At 50.3% G+C, this 25,084-nt stretch overlaps 1 protein-coding gene across 1 annotated transcript in view; it reads right to left on the bottom strand.

Annotated features, from left to right (window-relative positions):
- The window catches only part of SLC24A4 (solute carrier family 24 member 4), a 174,966-nt gene that overhangs the window by 71,655 nt on the left and 78,227 nt on the right, over window positions 1–25,084 (bottom strand). The gene's annotated exons all lie outside the window — the stretch shown is intronic.

Here is a 25,084-nt window from a genome sequence, read left to right as displayed (position 1 = left end):
TTACAGATGGGCAAACTAGGGCACAAAAAGGTTAAGGAATTTGCCCAAGGACACACAGCTAGCATCAGAGCCAAGGCTGAGATCTGGATAATTCAGCTCTAAAATAGCACTGGACTGTATATCAAGGGCCAGAAAGTTTCTTCCCTTTGACCCAACTCATCATTGGCTTGTATTCTGTTCAAAATATAAGGGAAAAAGCATATACATGAAGATGCTCATTACCTCTAAAGGTAAAACACTGAAGTCCCTAATCATCCACGTGCGGTTTATGTGTAGCTATGAAGAAATACGCAAACGAAAAGAACCGGAAAGAAATATACCGAAACCAATCTAGCGGCTGCAGCAGGTGGAGGAGTCCTCAATGGCTTCCTCTTGCACACGCCCCTGCCCCACCCCCCACCACTCCACATGACCTCATCCTAACTATGTGAAGACCCTATTTCCAAATAAGGTCACTTTCAGAGATACCAGGACTTCAACAGATCTTTTTGGGGGTGCAGGTCTACCCACAACCGCGCTCATATTGCCAACTTGATTAACTCTTGCTCTATGGAACACAGGTGCTTCCCCCTAAAAGAGCTCTAAGAAGACATAGCAACGGCCATTACTAAGTCTTTGATATGCTCTGATTTTCTCAGGACAATCCTGATTCACATCTGTTGTCCAGAATGATTAATAGTGCCCCTTCACTGTCAAAAGTGTCCCAGTTTGGAGGACAAATTTCATGGCCACTCTGTTCATTAGTTGTTCAGTGACCTGGAGTAAATATTAATACCAATTAGCTAACAGAGTTCAAATTAATCTGTGCTGATATGCCAGGAAAGACCTTCTTCATTTCCAATATTGACACTCAATACTCCCTGATCCTAGTCAGCCTCAATTTCAACAAGGTAAGTGAATGCTTCCTGGGGAAAGGCAGATGCTGGAGTACCTCCCCCGAAGGACACTCAGATCTAGGCAAGGTTGGATGTCCTGCCAAGAGAGAGTGGTCTGGGCTCCCCACCAAACTGTAAGGGACCTGGAAGAAGTTTGGAAGGGCCATTCCCTTTACCTGGTGCTGAGGTCAGGGCCAGGCTCTGTGCTGGATGGGATGGTTAATCTCCTGTGGCAACCTGGCTACACTATAGCACCCAATCATTTAATCAAACACTAATCTAGGTGTTTCCATGAAGGTGTTTTGTGAATGTGCTTAACATCTACCTTCAACTGACTTTAAGTAAAGGAGATTGCCCCTGATAACATGGGTGGGCCTCACCTAATCAGTTGAAGCCCTTTAGAGTGAAAATTCTGCCTCAAGACTGAAGCACCAGCTCTTGCTTGGAGAGTTGCTAGCCTGCCTGGCAATCTTACAGATTTCAGACTTTTCAGTCCCTGTAATGACATGAACTAATTTCCTGGACATAAATCTCTTTATGAATGGTGTATGTATATGTGCCTCTTACTGGTTCTTTTTCTCCAGATGATTCTGAGTGATATACTGGACCTTGGCAAACTGGGCCTAGGAAGTGGAGAATGAGGAGCTGTTCCTGTCCCCCAGATGAGGCGGAAGCCAGAGGCCAGGAGGCGGAGGGACAAGCACACAGAGTTCCCAGAGGGACCTGTCAGGCTGCTCTCACCGTTTGATAACCCACAGCTGTGGGTCAGGGTCACCCCCTCAGCATCCTTACGTCATCCCCTGCCTCCTCACTCCACCCCCTGGGGTTCCCTGTTCGGCCATCTTTCTCTTTGGCACAATCCTGCCTCCCCCCAGGGGACCTCAAGGCAAGAAGCGTCAGGCCAGGGCTCAGCGCAGACAGGGGCTGAGTTCACCAGTCCTATTTGGGAAGGCACAGTGAGATCCTTCCGGAAACAACAGATTGGTTTTTCCTCTCCTACAGCTGCCTGTACATCGAAGGCAGTCCCTCAGTGAGCACTGACCAGCGAAATATGTGGTCCTTGTTGACATATACACATCTAACAGCCTAGCTAGTCGCTATAGATCAACTAACAGGGCAAAGCAGGGGTGCCTGGGTGGCTCAGCTGGTTAAGCCTCCTAGTCCTGATTTCAGCTCAGGTTATGATCTCATGGTTCGTGGGATCGAGCCCCACATCGGGCTCTGTGCTGACAACATGGAGCCTGCTTGGGATTCTCTCTCTCCCTTTCTCTCTCTGCCCCTCAACTCCCATGAGCATGCGCTCTCTCAAAATAAATAAGCATTAAAAATAGGGTTAAGCAAAAGTATAGGTAGAAAGGAAGGAACTGGAAGCTTAATGTATTTTCCATATGTCTCACAGAATAGGTGCTTAACTCAACAGCTGTTGAATGATTGACAGGCGTGCTTTGGACATACATTCCCGTTTTCCTAAAATCTCAGAACAAAAATGCCTGCCTAATTCCTTCTAGGCTCTGTGCTTATTCTTGTCCTTGGCTTCTGTCAAAACATTTCCAATGAAGAGTCACTAGGGTCTGAATCTTTTTCTTGGCTTTCCTTTGTGAGCTGATGGAAAATTACTTAGCTCCTTGGTTTCCACAAAACACTGTGAGGTTGGAGGAAGTTCTTAGGCTGTTACAAATGGGAGATTCATCTGAACCACAGAACAAAATCTAAGATAAAGCATACCAGTTCAGTTCTGGCCTCAGTTGAGCCACTCACTGATGTACCTGACCTCGGTTTCCTCCCCAGTAAAAGGAGGGCTGAGGTAATCAGGGACACAGGACCACCACCTTTTCCCAGCTCAGTCCCACTCGTGTCGAGTCCCCTTGCTGGAGAATGTCCAACACAAGGCAGGAAGGAAGCGAATCATTAAGCGACGGAAACAATTCTTGGCTTTCCTGACAGCCCCCCCCTTCCTCCACATACCTGCCCAACGCTGCTGACTTTGATTAGGGATGCCCTACTTTGTGTTTAGGTTAAAAAATTAGAAATGGGTGTGCCTGGGTGGCTCAGTCGGTTAAGCATCTGACTTCGGCTCAGGTCATGATCTCACAGTCCGTGCGTTTGAGACCCGTGTCGGGCTCTGTGCTGACATCCCAGAGCCTGGGATTACGTCAAAATAAAATGCTTCTGCACAGCATAGGAAACCATCAATAAAATAAAAACACCACCTACCAAATGGGAGAAGATGTTTGCAAATGGCATGTCCGATAAAGGGTTAGTATCCATAATACATAAAGAACTGATACAATTCAACACCAAAAACCCCACAAATAATCCAATTAAAAATGGGCAGACAACCTGAAGAGACATTTTCCCCAAGACATACAGATTTCAGACATAGGAAAAGATACCTAACACCACTCATCATCAAGGAAATACAAAACAGCCCCAGAATGGGATCACTTCACACCAGCCATGATGGCATGGAGATCAGAAGTAAGCGTTGGTGAGGATGTGGAGAAAAGGGAATTCTCGTGCACTGTTGGTGGGGATGTAAATTGGTGCAGCCACTATGGAAAACAGTATGGAGGTTCCTCAAAACACTGAAAATAGACTTCCCATATGATCTAATAATTCCACTGCTGGTATCTACTCCAAAGAAATAAAACACTAATTTGAAAAGAAACCAAAACAACCCCAGTATCCATAGATAGGTGAATGGATAAAGGAGACACACAGACACACACCTATACACACAGCAGAATATTACACAGCCATAAAAGAGAATGAGATCTTGCCATCTGCAACAACATGGATGGACCTAGAAGGTATGATAAGGGGAATAAGTTAGAGAAAGGCAAATACTATGTGATGTCACTTATAAGTGAAGTCTAAAAAGAAAATAAACCAACAAGAAGCAGAAGCAGACCCAAAAATACAGAGAACTGATGGGTGCCATCAGAGGGAAAGGGAGTGGGGGGGATGGGCAAAATGGGTGAAGGGTGGTGGGAGATACAGGCTTCTAGATATGGAATGGATAAGTCACAGGGATGAAAGGTACAGCACAGGGAATAGAGTCAAAGGTATTTTAACAGCACCGTCTGGTGACAGACGGTAGCTACACTTGCCGTGAACACAGCCGAACACAGAGTCACGTACAGAGCTGCTGAATCACTATGTTGTACACCTGAAACTAACAACACTGTGAGTCAACTATTCTTCGGTTAAAAGAAAAAATGGCAGCTGTTGCTTTTGTCCACTGAACACTGATGCCTGCACTCACTCCGCCTCCTGGTAATTACGACCTGCCCACTCCTTGCCTCTCACACATGGTGTATCTATACCAGTCCACATGCTGTCCCCACTCACAGAACTCTCTCCACCCAAACCGGGTGGCTAGGAACATGCCAGAAAACTCTGACTCTCACCCCTTCCCCCACATCCCCACCCTCTCGTGAAAGTCTCACGAAATCAACTCAAATCCACATTGTTCAATAATGGCACAATAATTGAATCTCTCAATAATCTCTTGCCTATTTCTACCAACTTCCCCCCGCACCCTGCCATAGCGGACAGTTTTCATTCCGCCACTCGTGGCTGTCTGTGTGCATTCCTACACAACGAACAGGTCTGTCCCTGGAACCGAAACTGCCCCCAGTCCCGGGTTTGAATCTCACTCCGTGGAGAAACGCCATGTGCGTGCCGTCCTCCAGGAGGCTGTCGGCCGGGGGCTGCAAGGGAATAAGGATCATTTAGGCAATGTTCGCAGTCCACCACAGAGGGGGAAGCAGGCGGGGACTCGGTGGTGGCTGGAACAAGACAAACGCCACGAGAGGGGTTTAAACAGAGCTTCAGCCGAGCACAGAAGAGGGAACTATGAACTCAGAAGAGGAGACTCACGGAAGATCGGCAGACAGGAGAGCTGAACTTTGGAGATTTCCAGACACACCCCAGGAAGGGGGTGAGAGGCTTTCTAGGCAAGGGAATGAACTAGATGCGGCGGCAGGAAGGGGGAGGGAGCCCAGGAGCCTGGGAATTCTGCGCCACCGGGACCCAAGCTTTCTGGAAAGTAGAGGAACGTGACAACGAGAAGACATACTGGGACATGGGATTGAGCCAGAGCACAGGACCCTGAGTGCCAGGATGGGAGCCTAGCTGGGTCTCAATGACAGCAGGGAGCACTAGAAGATTTCTGAGCTCAGGAATGACAGGTTTCGAGTATTTTAAACCCCAAATTGGCAACTCATTTCTGTAAAGGGCCAGATAGTATTTTAGGCTTTGCGGGCCATATGGTCTGTGTCGCAACTACTCAATTCCGCTGCTGTCGAGCCACAGCCGTATATGATACATAAACAAATGAGCATGGCCATGTTCCAATAAAACTTTACTTATGTTCACCAAAATTTGAATATCACGTAGTTTCCACGTACCTCAGACTATTATTCTTTCCACTCTTCCCCCGCCACCATTAAAAATAAAGAAGCCATTTTTAAAAATTTTTTAAATTTATTTCTAGGAGAGAGATTGAAAGACAGTGTGAGCAGGGAAGGGTCAGAGAGAGAGGGAGTCACAGACTCTGAAACAGGCTCCAGGCTCTGAGCTGGCTGTCAGCACAGAGCCCGATGCGGGGCCCGAACCCACGAACCGCGAGATCATGACCTAAGTGAAAGTCGGACGCTTAACCGACTAAGCCACCCAGGCACCCCTAAAGAAGCCATTTTAAGCTTGTGGGCCATCTACAGATGATGGGCTGGATTTGGCCTGCGGGCCATAGTTTGCTGATGTCAGTTTTAGAAACATCATGGGCGGGGGGGTGGCGGGGAGGGACAGGGACCTCAAGCAGAAGCTTTTGGGGCTGGAGAGGAAGGGACAGATGCACAAATGCTGGGGCATCCTGGGCTGCCAGCTGGAAGACGGAGGGGGCCCAGATGGATACATCGATGGTCTGGCTAGAGTGACCGGTGGGTGCTGTGATGCCATGAATCTAGAGGGGTGACAATGTGGGGTTGGCAGGGGTCAGCAAGGCTCGTGGCTGTGGCCACACATCCAGGCCTAAGAGGACAGAAGGGCCTGGCCCACCTGCAGATCAGCCTGTTTCCCAGACAGCCCGATTATACCCGAGTCGGCTACTCAGAGCACTGGGGTGGTCGATCCCGTTGACATCTGTTGCTGGTCAGCTCAGCAGCCTGGAGCCCTGGGTCGCCCTGCAGGAAGGCGCCTCCCCTATTCTTGCCCGAAAGATTGGAGTGGGGCTGGTTCAGACATAAGTGATTGGTCCCACAAGAGTCAATCTCAGGAATTTGGGAAAAGGAGTAGTTTTCTTTCCCAAAGTGGCAAAAATGCAGGCCTGAGCTTCCCAGGGCCTCTGTGCAGACATGTGCTGTGAAGGAAGCCATCAGGGAAGGATCAATGCTGTTGCCGCCCACCAACGCCTAGATCCAGCCATACCTAAAGCTGGCCCGGGCCTCCCAGGTCAGGAGCCAATCATTTCCCATCACTTGCTCACCCCAGTCCAGGCTGGGCTTTAGTCACTTGTAACCAGAGTCCTAAAACATCTAGCTGTGGCTAAAATGAAACCCAGGGGGCAGGGGGGTGGGGAGGTTGGGGGCAGGGGCCTTGATCCTGGGATCACGTGCGACAAAGTGTCTGAGAGGATTATTTGACAGACAATCTTACCCAAAGCATTCGCACCTGTCTTATTTATCTCTAGACAGTGCCTCTTATACACACCAGGTACTCAATAGTTGCTGGTCCAGGAATGAAGGCACATAATCCCAGGGCACCAAACACCCTAGCGAGCTAGCAGAAACTTTGAAAAGAAACATCGGCAGGAAGTATGGACTGCTTTTCCTTCTCCACTGACTGAGGGTTCTGGGCCCCATGAGCTGCAGGCACCTGGTTCTGCCTCATTCAAACTACCAAGTCAGGCCCCAGCTAGGAAAGAATAGGCTCATGGGACGCCAGCTCTAAATGCATGCCGGGTAAGAGCCTAAACAGAAGAAGGGGATTGAAGGGTGAGCCTCCAGCTGGGAGGGGAAATGTCAGCCATGAGCAGCACACTGGCTGGAGGTGGGCACATGGGCAGACAGCAGGGGATCGCAGGCCTGGGCCCCGACAGAGGCTCCGTAACACCCAACTCAGCTGTGACTTTCCAGGAAATAGGTGTATAGCGAAGCTGGTTAATGGAGGATTACGGGGCAGAAAGGAAAGAGCACTGTACAGTGAGTCTGCCCTGATACACACTGAATGTCTGACCTTCGGTAAGTCAGTTCCACTCTCTGGGACCCGATTTCCTCATCTATGAATGAGAGAGCTGGACCAGAGAAGCAATTCTCAGACAAAGGGGAGAACTCGGAGTTTGGCCTCCCATACGCACAAGCATCAGTGTGGATCCTCACTGCTGCTTAGATTTTCTTAATCAAATTACGAAACTCACCATCACTTTCCCGTTGTCTCCAGATACAACACACCACCTCCGGATGAGCAGTGCCCTCTGCCTCTCCCCCACCCCCCCTGGAGCGCACGGCCAAGGTGGACCTTTACGGCTTTCAAGTTCTCGTTCCACTGCTTACTCGTGGGGTGGCCTTGACAAACAAGGTTCTTAACCTTGCTGCGTCTTGGTTTCCTGTTTGTGAAACAGGCATAATTTTAGTCCTACCTCTTAGACTCGTTCAGAGGACGGAGAGACAGGATGCGCATAAAGGTGTGCAAGAAGCCCAGCACACAGTGAGGGCTCAGGACATGTCTGCTACTGAGTGTAATCAACGATGCCAAAATGATGCCTCTCTCTTGTGGATATGCACGGAATTTTACCTTAAAAGAGCTGCCCTTGGGGCGCCTGGGGGACTCAGTCAGTTAGGCGTCGGCTCTTGATTTCAGCTCAGGTCATGATCTCATAGTCCTCGAGATCGAGCCCAGCATCGGGCTCCGCACAGACAGCGCAGAGCCTGCCTGGGATTTTCTCTCTCCCTCCCTCACCGTCTCTGCCCCTCCCCCACCCTCGCTCCTCTCTCTCTCTCTCAAAATAAACATTAAAAAAAATTTTTTTTTAAAGATGCCCTTATAAAACTAACCTGTGCTGTTACAAGTCAGGAGATGGGTCCCCCATGGGGGCCAGGAGGGCATTCTGGCGCTAGTAATAGTTTGTATCCTCATTGAGGTTGCTGGTGATGTGGGTGTGTTCCATTTGTGAAAATTTGAAGTGCACTTTCCTATATGTATGTTACCCTTCCATTACAAGTTCTAAAACCAAGGCTCTTAAACAAACTAGACGAATGCCCGGGGCAGCTGCAGGCTCCCTTAGGAATATTTAATGTATTTGTATTTTTTCTCCCTCAATCCTTTCCATCCTTTGCAACTCCACTATTTTCTGTGCTTCGGCCTCAAGCAGCTTCCAGCCTTATCTGGCTCTGCAGGAAACCGGCTTGTGGGCAGACAGCACGGGTACACCCCCCCTACCCCTGTCTCCCTCTTCCCCTCACCCCTACCCCCGGTCCATTCCTCCATCCAGTTTCAGCATCGCTGCCTCTTGGAGCTGCTGACGTCAGCTTGCTGGACCTTTCCATGTCATGTCTTCATGATCCAGAGCAACGGAGCCCCTGGGATGGGAAGAGCCCAGGAGACTGACCTTTACTCAGCATCCGCCAAGAAGCTATTTTCCACCAGCCGTCCTGACCCAGCCCCACCGCTGTCTGCAGAAACCCCAGGCAAAGCCCCACTCACCCCTCTTCACCCCAAGACTCAGTCAGACGGCCCAGGGCCAGATTTCCTATATCTGTAGATTCTTCCCTCTCTGAAAACTCCAGTCCCTTATCCATTTAGTCCCCAAAATAGTGACTTGTAATTCACAGATACTGGAATCAAAGTTCGCCACTTTCTCACTCTGAGGAAAAGACATGCATACATTTACACCAACTAAATTTTCCCAGCAGGCAAACTTCCTGTTGGGAAAACAGGCAGAGCTTAATTAAACCTGCTTCAGGACAAAGGAAGAATAAAGCCAATCGTGATTAACACCAGTAGGGAAATAAAGGAACCCACCTTTGTCAGCCGTTACCTTACCTCATCCTAATTACCACCTGATGGGGAGGTTTCACTATCCCCATCCTGCAGATGGGAAAACTGAGGCCCAGAAAGGCTAAGTGACTTGCCTGAAATCTCCCAGCCCATAAGCAGGAGCTCCAGAACTCATCACAAGCCAGAAGGGCCTGGCTCGCTTCTCACAGCCATCTTACAATTGGCCCACCTAGGAGGTTTCCAAGGGAACACAAACTCACAGGCTCTCAGGGATCCAGAGAGCGTTAGCCCTGCCCCAGGCTCCCTGGGCCTTCCCCGCCAGCATCTGTTTCCAACAACAAACAGGCACTTACTGCTTGCCGATCTGGGATCAGCAAGTAAATAACAAAGCAAGCTACTTCCTTACACCAATAAACCCAGAAGGCTCCATTTAAGCACCACAAATACAAGAGATTCGAATCCCAGTCAATTTACTCACCTCCTCTCTTTTTTTCCCTTCCACCCTGACTCTTCCCACCCCCCACCCCCCACCCCCCACCCCCGGTGGATAAGAAACAACATAACCCATGTGAGCATCCCATTACGTATCCACATTAGGAATAAGCCTGCCACCTCAATACACACACACACACACACACACACACACACGTACACACACTTCCACGGCCTCCACTGTACCGGACTGCCTGCAAACTAGTTGTGTCGCTGTTAGTCAGTCCTGGATGCTGGACACCACTGGAGTGAGGTCTGTGCTGAAGAACTCCAGGCTCTCCATCGTGACCACTCGGGAGCTGGTGGACAAGCCTCCCCCGGAATGTGCACACTCACCTCCTCCCTGTTATACGCACAGTTCCTAAGCCCTATTCTCAAATCCTGCCATCTCTCCGGAGGAGAGCCGACATCCAGCTGGAGGGCTGACTGATCTATCTGGTCTGCCTGGGTGGACACACACGGCTCCCGGGTAACTGCAATAGCAGATATGAGGGCAGAGAGAGGTTATGGAACTTAACCCGCGGTCACACAGCAAGGGTACTCAGTTAGCACTTCATCACTATACTGTATTCCTCTCTGCTCAGGGAGGGCATACATAGGACCCCCCGGCACTAGACAGAGTACTGAGTTTTTGTTTCTTTTTTATGTTTAAATTTACGTGACTTGCTCTTTTCCAACCCAAGTCACTGAAAGGAGCCCCTGGCAAACCTCGATCAAAGCTTGTTCAAACATTTTTTTTTAATACAATTCATTTTCCAGAGAAAAAGAGCTGCCAGTCAACTACATACTAGTATAAATTAGCCCCATCAGCTTTACCTCTTAATATGGAGCGCTAGCAGCACTGTAAGAATGAGTAGTTTGGCTGAAAGAGAAGCTAGGTACGTAATGTAGGAGCAGAGCATATGGGGTGGGGGTGGGGGTGCAGCGCCCAGATGGAAATTTTTAGCAGAGTCTGCTGAGAAGAGCATTTGAAGGATGTAGAAGAAAGGAGGAATAGATGGGAGAGGATACATCCCTGGAAATTTGGCTAAAGGCGGGCCCTGATTGCATCCAAAACAGTTGGGGGCAATTCTTTCTGGCTTACATGCTCCTGTTTCCAGAACCTCAAAACCCCAGCCAGGACTCTTCAAGCTTTAGATAGTCTGCTGTTTCGAACTAACTCAGGAAGGTAGGGTGCGTTGGGGGAGGAGGAGGGCTCACTGCTCACGCCTGCCTGCTGGCCGAGACAGTGGGGGGCTTCCCACAGACCCCAGCTCCCCTTCCAGGGCTGAGCAGCTGCCGCCTCGAAAAACAGCTGCCCACCAAAGGACCGCATCAGCCAGGCCACAAACGCCACGGGTCCCTTTTGCCCCCAAAGAGCTTCAGAAAACAGGCATGTCTTCTCCACCCTCTCTCACCTTTCACGGGGGCCCTGGAAGCCACCTGTTGGTGACAGCAAAGCAGAAAGGAACCCGGGTCCCTGGGTCACTGCTCTGGAAGCTTCCTGGCTGCACACGCACAGCACAGTGGCTTTTTCTGGGATAAAGCTACTGAGATGTAGGGGTCTCTCTTACTTTTGTGATTGTTATCCCAGCTGACCTCCAAAAGAATCACATTTTCCGATTTCTCAAGCATCTGCCGTTATCTGGCTGGGGGTTTTGATCATAGTACCTGGACGCTGCTGGAAGATAGATGTGAAGGATCTGGCCCTCCCTCTGGGGCTGTCACCAAGGAGATACACCCAGATAAGGAAAAAGTTTAGGCTGTGGGTATAAAACTCCGTATATTTCAGGACCGTGACAATTAGGAAGCACGGGGCCATACTCAATGATGATTACACTCGGCACTCGATAATTCTGCCGGCCTCGCAGAGGTATTTTTAGAAGCCAGGGTAACCAATTTTGTGTCTTGCTTTTGACATATGGTTTACTTATCCCAGCAGACATTCATCTCACTCAGCTTTGCCCTTGTCCCTTGGAACAAGAGCATAAGCTGATAAATGTTCTCCCAGCACCACCATCAGCAAACTATAAAGTGCCTAAATGTTAGGAAGCCATATTTCCCATTACTTGTATGAGCCCATCACGAAGGAAATCAGGCAATGGACCTAGATTAATTTGAATATATTTGTCCATATTTCTCTCTTACTTTTATGGGCACTGCCGTTTAAAGGAAACACAGGACATTCTGTTATTAGCAGGTGTATTTGGCCTTTGAGTGGTCCGCACCCTAGGAAAGGGGTGGACAATCTGGGGAGGCAGAATGAATTCCACAGTCCACACGGGCAGGGCTGAGGTGCCTCGCTGCCCCCATGCTTCATTCCTACTAACCCACCTACCTGGCCGGATACAAACTCTGGGGTAGTGCAGAATCAGCAGCAACTCAGGTAAGGCACAGAGAGGTTTAGGTAACTTGCCCAAGGTCACACAGTAAGGGGCACATTTGGGATGTGAGCCCAAGCAGTCTGAATGTTGAACCCATTCTCTATGCTGCTATAAAACACTGTCTCTCTGCTCAGGGAGATGGTCTTCCAAAGGACAACTCTTCGCAAATCCTTCCAGGACCCCCTCAGGCACACAGAGGGCTCTACTTTTACACACCCGTCCACTCAGGCCACCGTCGGATGTACGGAAATCATTTCTCTGTGTTCACAGTCAGGCTTATACTAGGCCAAAGAAGAAGGTGCCCCTTCCTCAATACATTTTGCTACCATCTAGTGGAATACTGTCATGACAAAAGGACAAATCCACCATGTCTAGGATGTGAATGGAGTCCTCAGGGTTGTGCAGTGTGCAACCTGCACAGCTGTAAACAGTGATCTATCACCAGACCTTGAGCACCAGTGCCTTGAAGATACTGTTTTCTTCCATTTGGTGCTGCCAGCTCCCAGCATAGCACCAGGCACACAATAAGGTCAAATCGATTTTTGTTGATTTAATTCGCAAGTGTTGCTGGCTAACTCAGCTTTGAGAGGCAGGTGATTTCTATCTCTTCCTTATGAGACTGAGGGATGAGGCCACAGAATTTTCTGTTCACTGTCTCCCCCTGAACCGCTGGCGGAGAAGCAAGGACCGCTGGTTGCTGGATGCCCTGTAGGACATCCTCCCTCTCTGTGAAATGGAGATGCTTCCAAAACAATCATTTCCACTTGAGCTTTTGCTCCCATTTCCCAGGTTTGCCTCCCAAATGGGGAGATGTACCAATGAGATTTGAGACTCATTCCCTTCCTTTCAAGAACTCCTCAAACATATCTGTTTACATCAGGTATCAAGAGTATTGACAAAAGCCAAAAGTATTTGCAAGGGAGGAATCTTACACTAAACACCAATGCCCAGAGAAATAGACAGATGACAGGGGACCCACGTTCTCAGGCTGTTTTCAGGCCTGTCGGGAGGCAGTGAATGGAGTTCGCTTCATATCACTGCAATGAATTATGAGAGTTGATCGTGTGCTCAGTTACATACTGGTCAGTACTTGCCCAGAGAGGGAGGGATACCCCTAACGAATCAGGACTGACAGCCCAGAGCATAAGGAAGCGCAATCCTGCCCAGCCCAGAGGAGCCGACTACAGCCAGAGCTTCCTTGACAAGCCCATGGCATCTTCTCTCCTCTGGTTTGCCTGCCCTTTGGTGGTAGGTGGGTAGGGTGTGTTCCCCCAATTATAAGCCAGCATCCTCGGGGCGCCTGGGTGGCTTAGTCGGTTAAGCGTCCGACTTTCGCTTAGGTCATGATCTCGCGGTTCGTGGGTTCGGGCCCCGCGTCAGGCTCTGCTGACTGCCAGCTCAGAGCCTGGAGCCTGTTTCAGTCTGTGACTCCCTCTCTCTCTGACCCTCCCCTGCTCACGCTGTCTCTCTCTCTCTCTCTCTCTCCTAGAAATAAATAAAAAACATTTAAAAAAAAAAGCCAGCATCCTCTTTTCTTAATGTTTATTTGTGGGGGGGGGGAGAGGGGCACAGGGAGAGGGAGACACAGAATCCAAAGCAGGCTCCAGGCTCTGAGCTGTCAGCACAGAGCCTGACGTGGGGCTGGAACCCATGAACCGCAAGATCACGAGTTGAGCTGAAGTCAGACGCTTCACCGACTGAGGCACCCAGGCGCCCCAACAGCTTCGGGTATTTTCCAGTTTATCCAGGTATCATAACTACACATCCTTAACAGAATACCACCAGTTCCAAAATATTAGTACTTTATTTAAAATTACACTCTGCCCACCTTCTGCTTCTCCCTGAGCCTCATCCTCCTCCAAAGCCCAGACGAGGCAAGTTCTTCTCCGCAAAGCTTTCTGCAGGCCACATTCTCCTCTCTACTTAACTGCCTTTGCAATTAATAAATTTTACTATAATTATCTTAATTAACCAACGTGATAAAAACGCTCCCTGGGAGAATGTGCCGGAGGGTATCCGAGGAAGAAATGATTAGCTCCGTCACACTGCAAAGCCCTGGTTGCCAGCTAGGTTCCAGCCTGATGACTCACTGAATGGAAAAGAGGATGGAAGTAACTAGAGAAGCTTCAAGATTTCAGAAGTGCTCCCAGAAGGCCATAAAACGGTGTCGGCATTAACATGGGGCGACATTTAATTTAAAAGTCAATGCCATGAAATAAATATTGGCTTCTGTCTTAGGTAATAACTCGCGTGTGAAAATGAACAGTAACATCAAGTTATTTTCCATCCAAAGTTTGTGAGCATCCGACTGCCTTTTCCTAATTTCTTCGAGATGTGTTTGTTTTACCCTTTCTCAGAGAAAAGGAACGTCAGATCTGGAAACTGCTAATTTGAACCACCATTTGTATTCATCGCGCCAAACAGGAAATCATTCCCCCCTACCTCGCAGGTGCTGCAAACAAGGTGAGCCTCAGCTGCATAAGCAAGTTTATGGCCATTCAGACCCCAAGGAGTGACATTTTTAACTCGCTGTGCATGAAATTAAGAACATGTTATTTTCTGAGAATTGGGGTCTAGGTAGCTCTGTATCCTGCTGAAAATGCATTTAAAGATCAATTAAGGGCTGAATAATTTAGCAGGGCTCTCCCCCGGTATTTCACGCGAGTGCTGGCATTTAAATGTCGTCTAACAGGGCTGAGCAGGGTTAGATTGTTAAGATTACTAATTAAGGTCCTAAATCTTCCTGGAATCCCCCTGAAGTCAGCCACTTCATGATCTTCAAGCACGACACAGTTACTGTGTGTTGTCAGATCCACACGGACATGGTCCTTGACCGTGAGGATCTCACCACGGGAAAGAAGAGGCACCGAGTAAAGAAGGGGGAGCCAAGCACGGCTCTAGGTGCAGCGGCCCTCTCTCCATGGGGATTCTGGGTATGTATATGGCCAGGAGTGCTAATTCCTTCTCCCACCCTGGCTAGTGTGCGGAGGGGTATGTTTGAACCCAACCGGGGGTGGGGGCAGGCTGGATGGATTTGAGAGAACCCATCCTAGCAGCCTGGGTGGGTTGGGGGTCCTGAGAAGCGAGTGGCCTGAGGCGGACAGGCTTTTCCTGAGGACTAGAAGCTTCAGGAAGGAGGAAAAGATGTGTATAAAATCTGGCTCTGGAGGCCAGCTCACCTCGCATTCGAGCACCTCCCTCCTGCCCAGGCTCAGAGCCTCTTCCTCCGAAACTGTTCACACACACCCCGCCCACTCCTCTGACACTGCATGGATGCCTGCAGCTCCCCCCAACCCCTTCTTCGCCCCGTGGGGCTGTGCCAGGCCATTCTTCAGAGACCCTCAGTTGTCCCCACTGTCCTGGGGACGAGGCCACCCTCAGCATGGCGCTCAACTGCCCATGTGCTGCCAAAGGATCGCCAACTGCCAATTTACCAACCACAACGGCCCATCTGCAGGTTTCAAACAACTTAGGCAAACGTACACCAGGGACACACGCAAAACACAACGAAAGCTGAAATGAGACCACCTTGGGTGTGTGGACCCAAAACGGAGGATAGCAATGGCCCTTCTTTCTCCAGGGCCAGCTCCAAGCAGAGCCTGGGACAGAGGAGGCGGTTTGGCCCTGCAGGCCCCCATTTGGATTTTATGCTTTGTTCTCAAAAAGGACACAGTGAGGGGCCAGGCTTGGGTCCTGCTGCCCTGAGTCAAATTTTTTGATTTGGGACCACTCTGGAGTCAAGTCTTACTTACTTTATGGACCTTAAGTATATCACTTGCTTTTATTTTTAGGATGAGGAAAAGGATATGGGTAGGAAAAAGCCTCTTTAGCAGGTGGGCTCTTACTTTACTTCTATTAAATCAGCTTGCGACATCAGATAATCACAAACAGAACTTCCAGAAACATCCTTCGTTCCTTCCAGAACTTGGCTCCGGACAATTCCAAACACAGCCATTCTCCTTGGGAGGACCACTCTCTCCCCCACTCCCCACTGGAGCCCGGTCACTGCCCCACATGCGCCCCTGGCCATTCGGACCTCTACACCTGTCCATGCGCCCCTCCGCATGCACGCTAAGCAGAGAGGACCCCTCCCTCCACAAGGCTGGGGCAACTCTTCTCACGCAGAAAGCTCTTTGGGCCTTCCGGGACAGGCGGGAGAGCACCGCGCTGAGTTAAGGAAGCTGCTCTGGGCTCATTGCAGACTCCTTTTCAAGCCAAAGACAGACACCCAAATAGCTCCAGACCGTGATCACTCAGTCACAGATGGCCGTTCCACATGGTGACTCACATACTCCTCCCAAAGCCGCCCAGCCCGGGGACCCAGGCCGCAGCAGGGGGGCGCTGGGCACGCGGGCAGGCCAGGCTTCCGTGGGATTCTGAGAAAAGATACCTCTGCGTTCCAAATGCAAATTCGGGATCATCCTCTGGGGTAGATTTCACACCGCCCTCCAGTCTCAGAGCAACTGAGAGCCGCTGCTACGAAATACGGACAGCAAAAGGGTGGATCATGTCCTGTTCCGAGGATGCTTCTCTGTATAAGAGATCGTCACTCGCAGGTCATTAACAACACGTATAGTTGCCACCTCCGGTTTCTTACCAGAGAGAAAATGGCATTAGGATGGCAGGCTGCTCCCTGTCGGAATCTCTGGGGCAGGACACCGTTGGCACAGGGAAGGTGTGACAGCAGGTGTCCAATTCTCATCACTACACTGGTGTCAAGGGGGTGTGTGGGTGGGGAAAGGGCACAAGCAGAGGGGGTGAGGGCAGATTCAGGGAGCCGCTGAAATGCCCCATTCCATCCGTCACTATGGCACTGTGACTCGAGGGGCCGCTGCACCGCCAAGGAAGAACCCCTACTACCAAAGAGAGATCCAGAAAATGGAAAGGGTAACGGAAAGGGTAGAAGACGAAGGCACGGATGCAGTGTGTAAAACCTACCCCATCCCGAAGAGCTACAGACGCCCCGAAGTAAATCCAACGAGGAAGCTGTGACCTACCTCCAAATGCAACCCGGCCCTGCTGAATGACGCAGAGGGTCGCCTTCCTCATTTGGGCCCCATCCCTTCCGGTGCCGACTGCTGCTCCCTAGTCTGAGCAGGAGCACATGTTCCTGCACCTTTTGCTTTTTATCTTTTTGCCCTGGGGCCCACAGAGAAGGAATAAGAATGCCTGGGGCTCCCCCAGCCTCATCTGTCCCCACTTCCCAGGGCACAAAGGACTCTGTGACAGAAATGAAGCTTCGCTTAATAGCAAATGGAGGGCAGGGTGGGGGAGGGCAGGAGTGTGACTTATTCAGATGAAAATACATCATGTGTCTCTTAAATAAGTCATGGGGATGAATAAAAGTCCAGCCTGAGGAACAAAATCAGTAATATCGCAATAACCTGGCGTGGTGACAAATGATCACCGGTAAGGACACTGTAACGTATATAACTGCTGAATCATGATGCCGTACACCTGAACTGGTATTATGCATGACTTCAATTAAAAATTAAAAATGGGTGGCACCTGGCTGGCTCAGTTGGTAGAGCATGTGACTCTCGGTCTCAGGGTCATGAGTTCAAGCTCCACATTGGGCATGGAGCCTACTTAAAAAAATAAAAAGTTAAAAAAAATTTTTTTAAGTATGCATGTCTCAGTCTAACTACTGGCAAATGTGCAAACGTGGTTGACCTTACCCTCTGTTGCAAGCGAGCATGCCAAACTCAACTGGCAGGGAAGCCAAATCAAGAGTGAATTACTTATGTGTGAAAAGAAGAGCAGCAATTAAAAAGTGTGACCATCTCGAGGCACCTGGGTGGCCCAGTCAGTTAAGTGTCTGACTTCAGCACAGGTCATGATCTCACAGTCCATGAGTTCGAGACCCACGTCAGGCTCTGTGCTGACAGCTCAGAGCCTGGGGCCTGCTTTGGATTCTGTGTCTCCTTCTCTCTGCCCCTCCCCCTGCTCATGCTGTCTCTCTCTCAAAATAAAGACATTAAAAAAAAAAAGTATGACCATCTCAAAACAATTAACAGAAAGTACGCTCATAAAGCATGCTTCCTTTAAGTCAAAGGAATTCCAATTCTCCATGCAGGCATGTGTGGGTAGGAACTGGGTACATGACCGCCCATTGCTGAGTGGAATCCAAACTTCTTACAGAATCCTGAATTCAGGCCCTTAAGCTCTAGAAACTCATGAATTTTAGTTTACAAATAAAAAGTCTCATCACAGAAACTCTTAACTGCTAGCTCAGGTCCTAAGGAACCCTTCCCAATTTCTGCACATGAAGTTTCTGGAGCTGGTTGAAGGTACATCATTGCCCATAGGAACCAGGGAGGATTTTTTTTGTTTTAATCCTTCAGGAGGAGCCCCTAAATCTTCCAGTCGAGTGGCAGATCCTGCTCTCAGAATTGCTAGTTTAGAGAAATGTTTTGCAACACTGCCTTGTCAAAGGCAACAGGGTTTGGCTTCTTTCTACTCATGCAAATGGAGTGCAGCCAAGTTTAACCCTTACCCCAAGACACCAGAGCCCCCCTGCCTCCTAGTTACAGCTCGCTGCAAAAGTCAGGCAAAAATGATGGACTCCCATTCTCTTACCACTGCTAAAGGGAACGGGATGACAACTATAGTTGACAACTATGACAACTTGGGGTCAAGTTCACAACTGCCGGCCTGCCTTATCCACCCTGGAGGCCATGCAGACCTTCCCCACTTACCTGCATCTCCTGTCATGCCTGCTGTCTGGTGTCTGCGGGAAGGTCACAAGTTCAAGTCTCACCACATCCCTTAACTGGTATGTTGCTTTCATAGTGGGGGAAGGGAGCCAGGAAGTTTGCCCTGAAGCAGAAGCATCTGGACTCTACCCATCATTTAAAATCGAACACGTATGCGGTAGTGTTGATATCCTACACGATGTGGGTATTAACTAGCTACTTATGGTTCATAGTAGTTTTACAGGTTATAGGAAGAACAATCCAAATTCCTACTAAAATAACTAAAATAACACCTGATTCTCGTCTCCTTTGATTGTTTTGCACAAAATTCTACGCTACAGTAAAAACAATATTATGATGGTAGTAATTTCCCATCTGGATGACCATTTTTTTTTTAATTTTTTTTTAAATTTTTTTTTTAATGTTTTTTATTTATTTCTAGGAGAGAGAGAGACAGCGTGAGGAGGGGAGGGTCAGAGAGAGAGGGAGTCACAGACTGAAACAGGCTCCAGGCTCTGAGCTGGCAGTCAGCACAGAGCCCGACGCGGGGCTCGAACCCACGAACCGCGAGATCATGACCTAAGCGAAAGTCGGACGCTTAACTGACTAAGCCACCCAGGCGCCCCTGGATGACCATTTTTAATGGCTTGCAGAAATCTGCACTTCTGCATTTAAAAATCATTGCAGGAGCACCTGGATGGCTCAGGTAAGTGTCCAACCTTCACTCAGGTCATGAGCTCCCAGTTCAGTTCAAGCCCCACGTCAGGCTCTGTGCTGACAGCTCAGGGCCGGGAGCCTGCTTCAGATTCTGTGTCTCCTCTCTCTGCCCCTCCCCCGTTTGCACTCTGTCTCTCTTTCAAAAATAAATAATAAACATTAAAAACATTTAAAAAATTTTTTTGTTGTTTATTTATTGTTGAGAGAGAGAGACATATGCACCGGGGAGAGGCAGAGAGAGAGGGAGACACAGAATCCGAAGCAGGCTCCAGGCCCTGAGCTGTCAGCACAGAGCCCGACGGCGGAGCTCAAACTCACAAGCTGTGAGATCACAACCTGAGCTGAAGTCAGACGCTTAACCGACTGAGCCACCCAGGCGCCCCAAAAAACATTTTTAAATAATTAAAAAATAAAAATCATTGCAAATGGATATGGTTCCCCTAAACCAAGGAAAACATCTAGAAATGACAAACATCAAAACATGAAAATTGATGAAAAGAGAAACTTGAGGATCATGGCATTGTTCCTTTAGGAGCTTATCGTGAACAGAAGTGGAAACAACAGCCATTTCCCCTGGTACCTGACCCGACCCCTATTTGAGACGGTGAGCATCTGCATGGGGCGGGTGTCCATGTGAGGCACGCCCCCTTGGGCCCTCAGTGCTGCAGGAGACACTTGGTACAGTCACACAACGGACAACATTAGAAACTCCCAGAACCTCTAAGCATCAACTATTCCTTAGAAACCTCCAGGGGGGAAACTGCTCACCGATAGTTCAGATTCTATGGTCGATGGAAAAGGAAAGTCAATCCTAACTGATCATTTCTTCCTATTACTCTTTGCCCCTAACTCAGGGCTCTGCAATTCCATCGCTGAGGCATCTGGGTACCCACCTCGAATTCCAAGGCCCCCTTCGGTGGGTGGCCTTGAAAGTGAACTACCCTGTAGGGCCCACAAAGGAAGCCTGAATATTTCACTGCAGAGCATTCGTTAGAAACAAGGCCACTTCCAGCCACGTCCCAGAGAGGAAAGCTGTTGCCCTGATACATAAACCAAGAGGTTGTTTGTGAGGATGGAAAACTGGCCCAGGATACAAACAGAGCCATCAGGGCCCAGAGGTCCAGAAGGCAAGTGGCAGGTAGCGAGGACATCAGGATGAAATCAAGCAAGACGGACAAAATCCGGGGACCCAGGAGAAAAGAAAAACAACCTTCTAATAATGTCTCTTCTTCCAGTGATCCTAAAACTAGGAGAAGATAACCACCCAATGCATTTTTCAGATCAAGATGTATTGGTTTTCTACACGCCAATCTCCAGATCCAGAAAGCCTGCCTTATCGCGAGAAATTACAGAGAGTTTCCGATAATGTTGAGAGATAGCGGCCAATAAAATTGACAGGGCGCTGGGGAGGACGAAAGAGTTGTTTGAGACTGGTGCCTACCTGAGTGTCCCACATGCAACCAGAGCTGGCCGCCATGGTTCAGTCTGGGCTGGGGGCTCTGTGGGAAGGGAAGGCAGGAGGGAGAATACAGAGCGGGGGTCAGGAAGAGTCGTTCTCACATTGGGGTGGGGGTGGGGGTCTCATGCAGTTGCAGCCAGATGTCGGGTGAAACTGTCCTCATCTGAAGGTTCGACGGGGCCGGATGCCCACAGTGGTACACTCACATACATGGTTGGCAACTGGCACAGGCAGTTGGCTGGGGGCCCAGCTGGGGATAGGAGGTGGGACACTCCAGGCTCACTCGGCCTTCTCAGAACATGGCAGGTGGGTTCAATGCAAGAGAATCCCAGGAGACACATTCAAAAAGCTGCGAGGCCTCTTATGACCTCTTCTCAAAAGTCCAGAATGTCTCCTCTGCCACATTCTACTGGTACAGCATACGGGGCAGGGGATACCACCTTCCCAAGATGGCCACCACAATCAATGACACCTACCAAGTACCACATACTATTCCAGGCACTTGGATGATCAGGACAGTCTACACGGAGCAAGGTGGTGATGAGTCCCAAGCCAGGTTCTGGGGAACCCAGTGTTCCAGAGGGTAACCAGCCACCCCGAGACCCTGGCTCCTGGTTACACAAGGGCGCAAGGGCTGGGCTGGGATATACACAAAACCTGAAGATCAAACCCGGTGAAAGACCTGGTGCTTTTCTAGTGAAACTAAAACTGGGAATGTCAAGTGTCTCTTCTAATTCCACCCTCTTCCCGTTCCACTCCCATGGATGGCAGACATGGCCAGCTGCCCTCCAAAGACTGTGGCTCTTCCAGGGGAGGGTTGTTGCTGAGAAGTAACTGTCCAGCCAAGGACATCTCCCAGTGCCCCCCGCACTAGGTGTAGGGCATGCAACCAGCCCTCTCCGGTGGAAGTAATGCCTGCCCTTCCAGACCCTGGTCATCAGGCATCAGGTGTGTGTATGACACCCTTTTCTTTCCCCAATCACTGGATGAATGTGTATGACTTGAGCTCTACTGAGAGTCATAGACTGAAGGAGCCCAGGTCCCTGAATGACCACACAGAAAATGCTCCACCAGCCAGCACCATGCCCCAGAGCACTACACAGTGAGAAACGAATCTTTATTACGATAAGAGGCTGAAATAGGAACCTCTGCTATACTCGCTGGCATCCTACCTAATACTAAACCATCTCCCGGCCATGGTCAACTCCAGGTTCCTGAAACAGGCACTGTCCTTTCCCCTGGCAGACCCAGAGCCCAAACCACTTTTATAAAAAGGCGATGAGTACGAGCGCAGTGAAACACGTGTGTGCGTGGGTCCGAGAAGTTTCCGGGGGCTCACAGAGGAGCCCCTGGTCCTGTCAGGGCAGGGTACAGCGTACAGCCACGCAGAATGTTCTATTATTTTTGTGACCATTCTTCTTTCAAATTTCTGGTGGTAAAGGATTAAAGGTTCAGAAAACATTTTAAGAAAATACATTGTCAGATCGTGGAGGAAAAACTAATTAGAAGAACGACCTCTTTGTAACCAGGGGAGGGGTTCAAATTGAGGCCAAAAAAAAGCGTTAAGAGTGTTTAAAAATACCTTCAGTGTGATGAAGGCTGACAAGCTGATGAGACGGAGTAGGAGGCGGGGAGCCCGGTCCTGGTTGAGGTCACGGTGCCCTCTCCGCTCCGGGGATGGTGGACCGGGCGAGTGGGCGTGGGCACGCCTCGGCGGGACCGAGAGAAATGTGCTCCCTTTGGTGGCGGGGTGGGGGACATTGCCAGCCTGGGCTCAGAGGCCAGAGGGGACAGCAGCAGGGACATCTGGCCAGGGAGACGCAGGCCCAAGGGAAGCAGAGGCGACGGGAGGGAATAAAACACCGAAGTCCCTCTGCAGAGGGACCAGCTGGCATCAGACCAACAGAACAGAAGAGGGAGTTGAGAAACTGAACAAACAAGTTGCCGAGGATGCTTGGGACTCAGGAGCCTGGGGGTGAGGTGGGGCTGGAGCAGCAAGGTTCAGGAGCCCAGGGAAGACACAGGAAATGGAAGTGTGCTAATGAGGCGGCTCGTCCCTGGGGAGACAGCAGTGGCTCGGCACCGGGGAGTTGGCTCTGCCAACAAGCAGCCGGCCACCCGGGCTAAGTCACCAGTCGCCCCTTCTACCCTTCTGGGTGCCCGTCTCTAGGTCCTGGCAGGCAGGACTTCCTGGGGAGAGGAGAGGGAAAAGGCCAAGCCATGGGGACATGGCCGGGAGTCCCCCCTTTCCCCCGGGCGCTGAGTTTCCAGAAGCTGAACTCTGGCCCTGGTTGCACAGACCCCTGGCTGGTGAGACAGGGCTGGGAACCCTGTTCCGGGAGCCAGACCTGGTTCAGATGCCAGCTAAGCCACTGACCTGACGAGAAGTCAAGGCCCCTCTGCTTATCTATTAAACGGGGATAACAGTACCCACGCACATGTTGAACATTTAATAAAAGAACGCAGGGGAAATGTCCAAACAGAAGTGCTCAGAAAGGGTTTCTTCTGGGAGTGGGGTGGAAAGAAAGGCCAGGTTTTTCTTTTCTTTTTAATAATTTCTAAAAAATGTTTGCTTATTTCTGGGGGCGGGGGTTGTAGAGGCAGAGAGAGAGGGAAACAGAATCTGAAGCAGGATCCAGGCTCCAAGCTGTCAGCACAGAGCCTGACGAGGGGCTTGAACCCACAAACCACGAGATCATGACCTGAGCCGAAGTCGGACGCTTAACTGACCCCTCAGGCGCCCCAAAGGCTGGGTTTTCCTTAACTCTTAGCATGGGAAATGTCACAAAGACAGAAGGACAGAGAGAACAGTATGAACACTTCTGCGTCCATCACCGGCCTCCACAACCACCAGTTCCTACCCGGGTGATGTGGCTTCACCTCCTACCCCAACCCACCTCGCCGCCTCCCCGTCTCCCCAGCCAGTTTATCGTGAGGACAATCCCAGTGAGCAGTGTATTTCTACCATAAGTGTTGTAGTGCAACAGATCTAAAATAAGTTGCTTTTTTTCATGTTTGTTTTTGAGAGGGAGAGAGCGAGTGAGCAGGGGCGGGGCATAGAGACAGAGAGAGAGGGAGACACAGAATCCGAAGCAGGTCCAGGCTCTGAGCTGTCAGCCCAGAGCGCAACACAGGGCTCAAACTCACGAACTCTGAGATCATGACCTGAGCGGAAGTCAGCTGCTTAACCAACGGAGCCCCCCAGACGTCTCAATAAGTCGCCTTTTTATTGTTTTTATTTATTTCTAGGAGACAGAGAGAGAGAGAGACACCGTGAGCAGGGGAGGGTCAGAGAGAGATGGAGTCACAGACTGAAACAGGCTCCAGGCTCTGAGCTGGCAGTCAGCACAGAGCCCGACGTGGGGCTTGAACCCACGAACCGCGAGATCATGACCTAAGCGAAAGTCGGACGCTTAACCGACTAAGCCACCCAGGCGCCCCTAAGTCGCCTTTTTAAAGCAAACTTAATACAAAATCTGGGTGGAGTCCCGGGGAGCCCAGGGGCATTCTCTGCTCCACGTGCACATGTCAAGGCAGTCCCCAAGGTGGACAGGGCGAGACGCAGAACTGTCACCCGGAGTTGGCACCGGCTACTCTGGACAAGCAGACGGCCAAGGACACCTCCAATGTTCCCTCTCCCTCAGTACCAGAAGGGAAATGGGGTGCACCCGCATCCCTGCCCGCAACACTAAGAGGGAGGAGCCCCCCAGCCCCCCGGGTGAAGCCCAGGCCTGAGGACAGTAGTCCCCAGTCAATGCTGGCGGGCCCTCTCCAACAGCTAGAAGCCAGCCATCGGGAGGCTCTGGTGACCAAGGACATAGCTGGGGACCCTGCCTGGGCCCAGCAGCCGCCGAACCGCAGACCTCACTACTGAGTCCCGGGGAGGCCCATCTCTCAGGATGGGGACACCCCTCAGGATGCCCTTATACTCCAGACCTAAACGTCACGCACACAAGTCCTTCGGAGATCGGCCTCAAGGTTTTATCAGGCAGCAATAAAGAAGACAGCACAGGAACAGGGCATGAAGGGGCACCCATAAAGAGATGCCCTGTCTGTATAGTTTAAAAATAGTACGGCAGCTCCTCAAAAACATTAAACAGAGAGCTGCCAATGGATCCAGCAAGTCCACGCGTGGGTACAGATGCCAAAGAACAGAAGGCAAGGACTCAAGCAGAGAGCTCACACCCGTGTCCACGGCAGCAGGATTTACAACAGCCGAGAGGCGGGGGCTGTCCTAGGGTCCGCCTGTGAACAAACGGGCTCACACGGCATGGTGTGCACGCCCCACGGAGCACCATTCGGCCTTGACAAGGAAGGATGTAGGACGTGCACGACCACACGGATGAACCTTGAGCACGCTGTGCTAAGCAAAAGTCAAAAAAAAAAAAAAAAGATACACTTCCACTTACAGGAGGGATGCAGAGTCACATAATCCAGAGAGACAGGGAGTAGACTGGTGGTTGCCAGGGGCTGGGGCAGGGGACA

This window comes from Hyaena hyaena, unplaced genomic scaffold, assembly GCF_003009895.1.
Source record: "Hyaena hyaena isolate Hyena2069 unplaced genomic scaffold, ASM300989v1 scaffold_67, whole genome shotgun sequence".
Lineage (NCBI taxonomy): Eukaryota > Metazoa > Chordata > Mammalia > Carnivora > Hyaenidae > Hyaena > Hyaena hyaena.
Note: the sequence above shows the minus strand (reverse complement) of the source record. Positions and strands in the feature narration are given on the sequence as shown.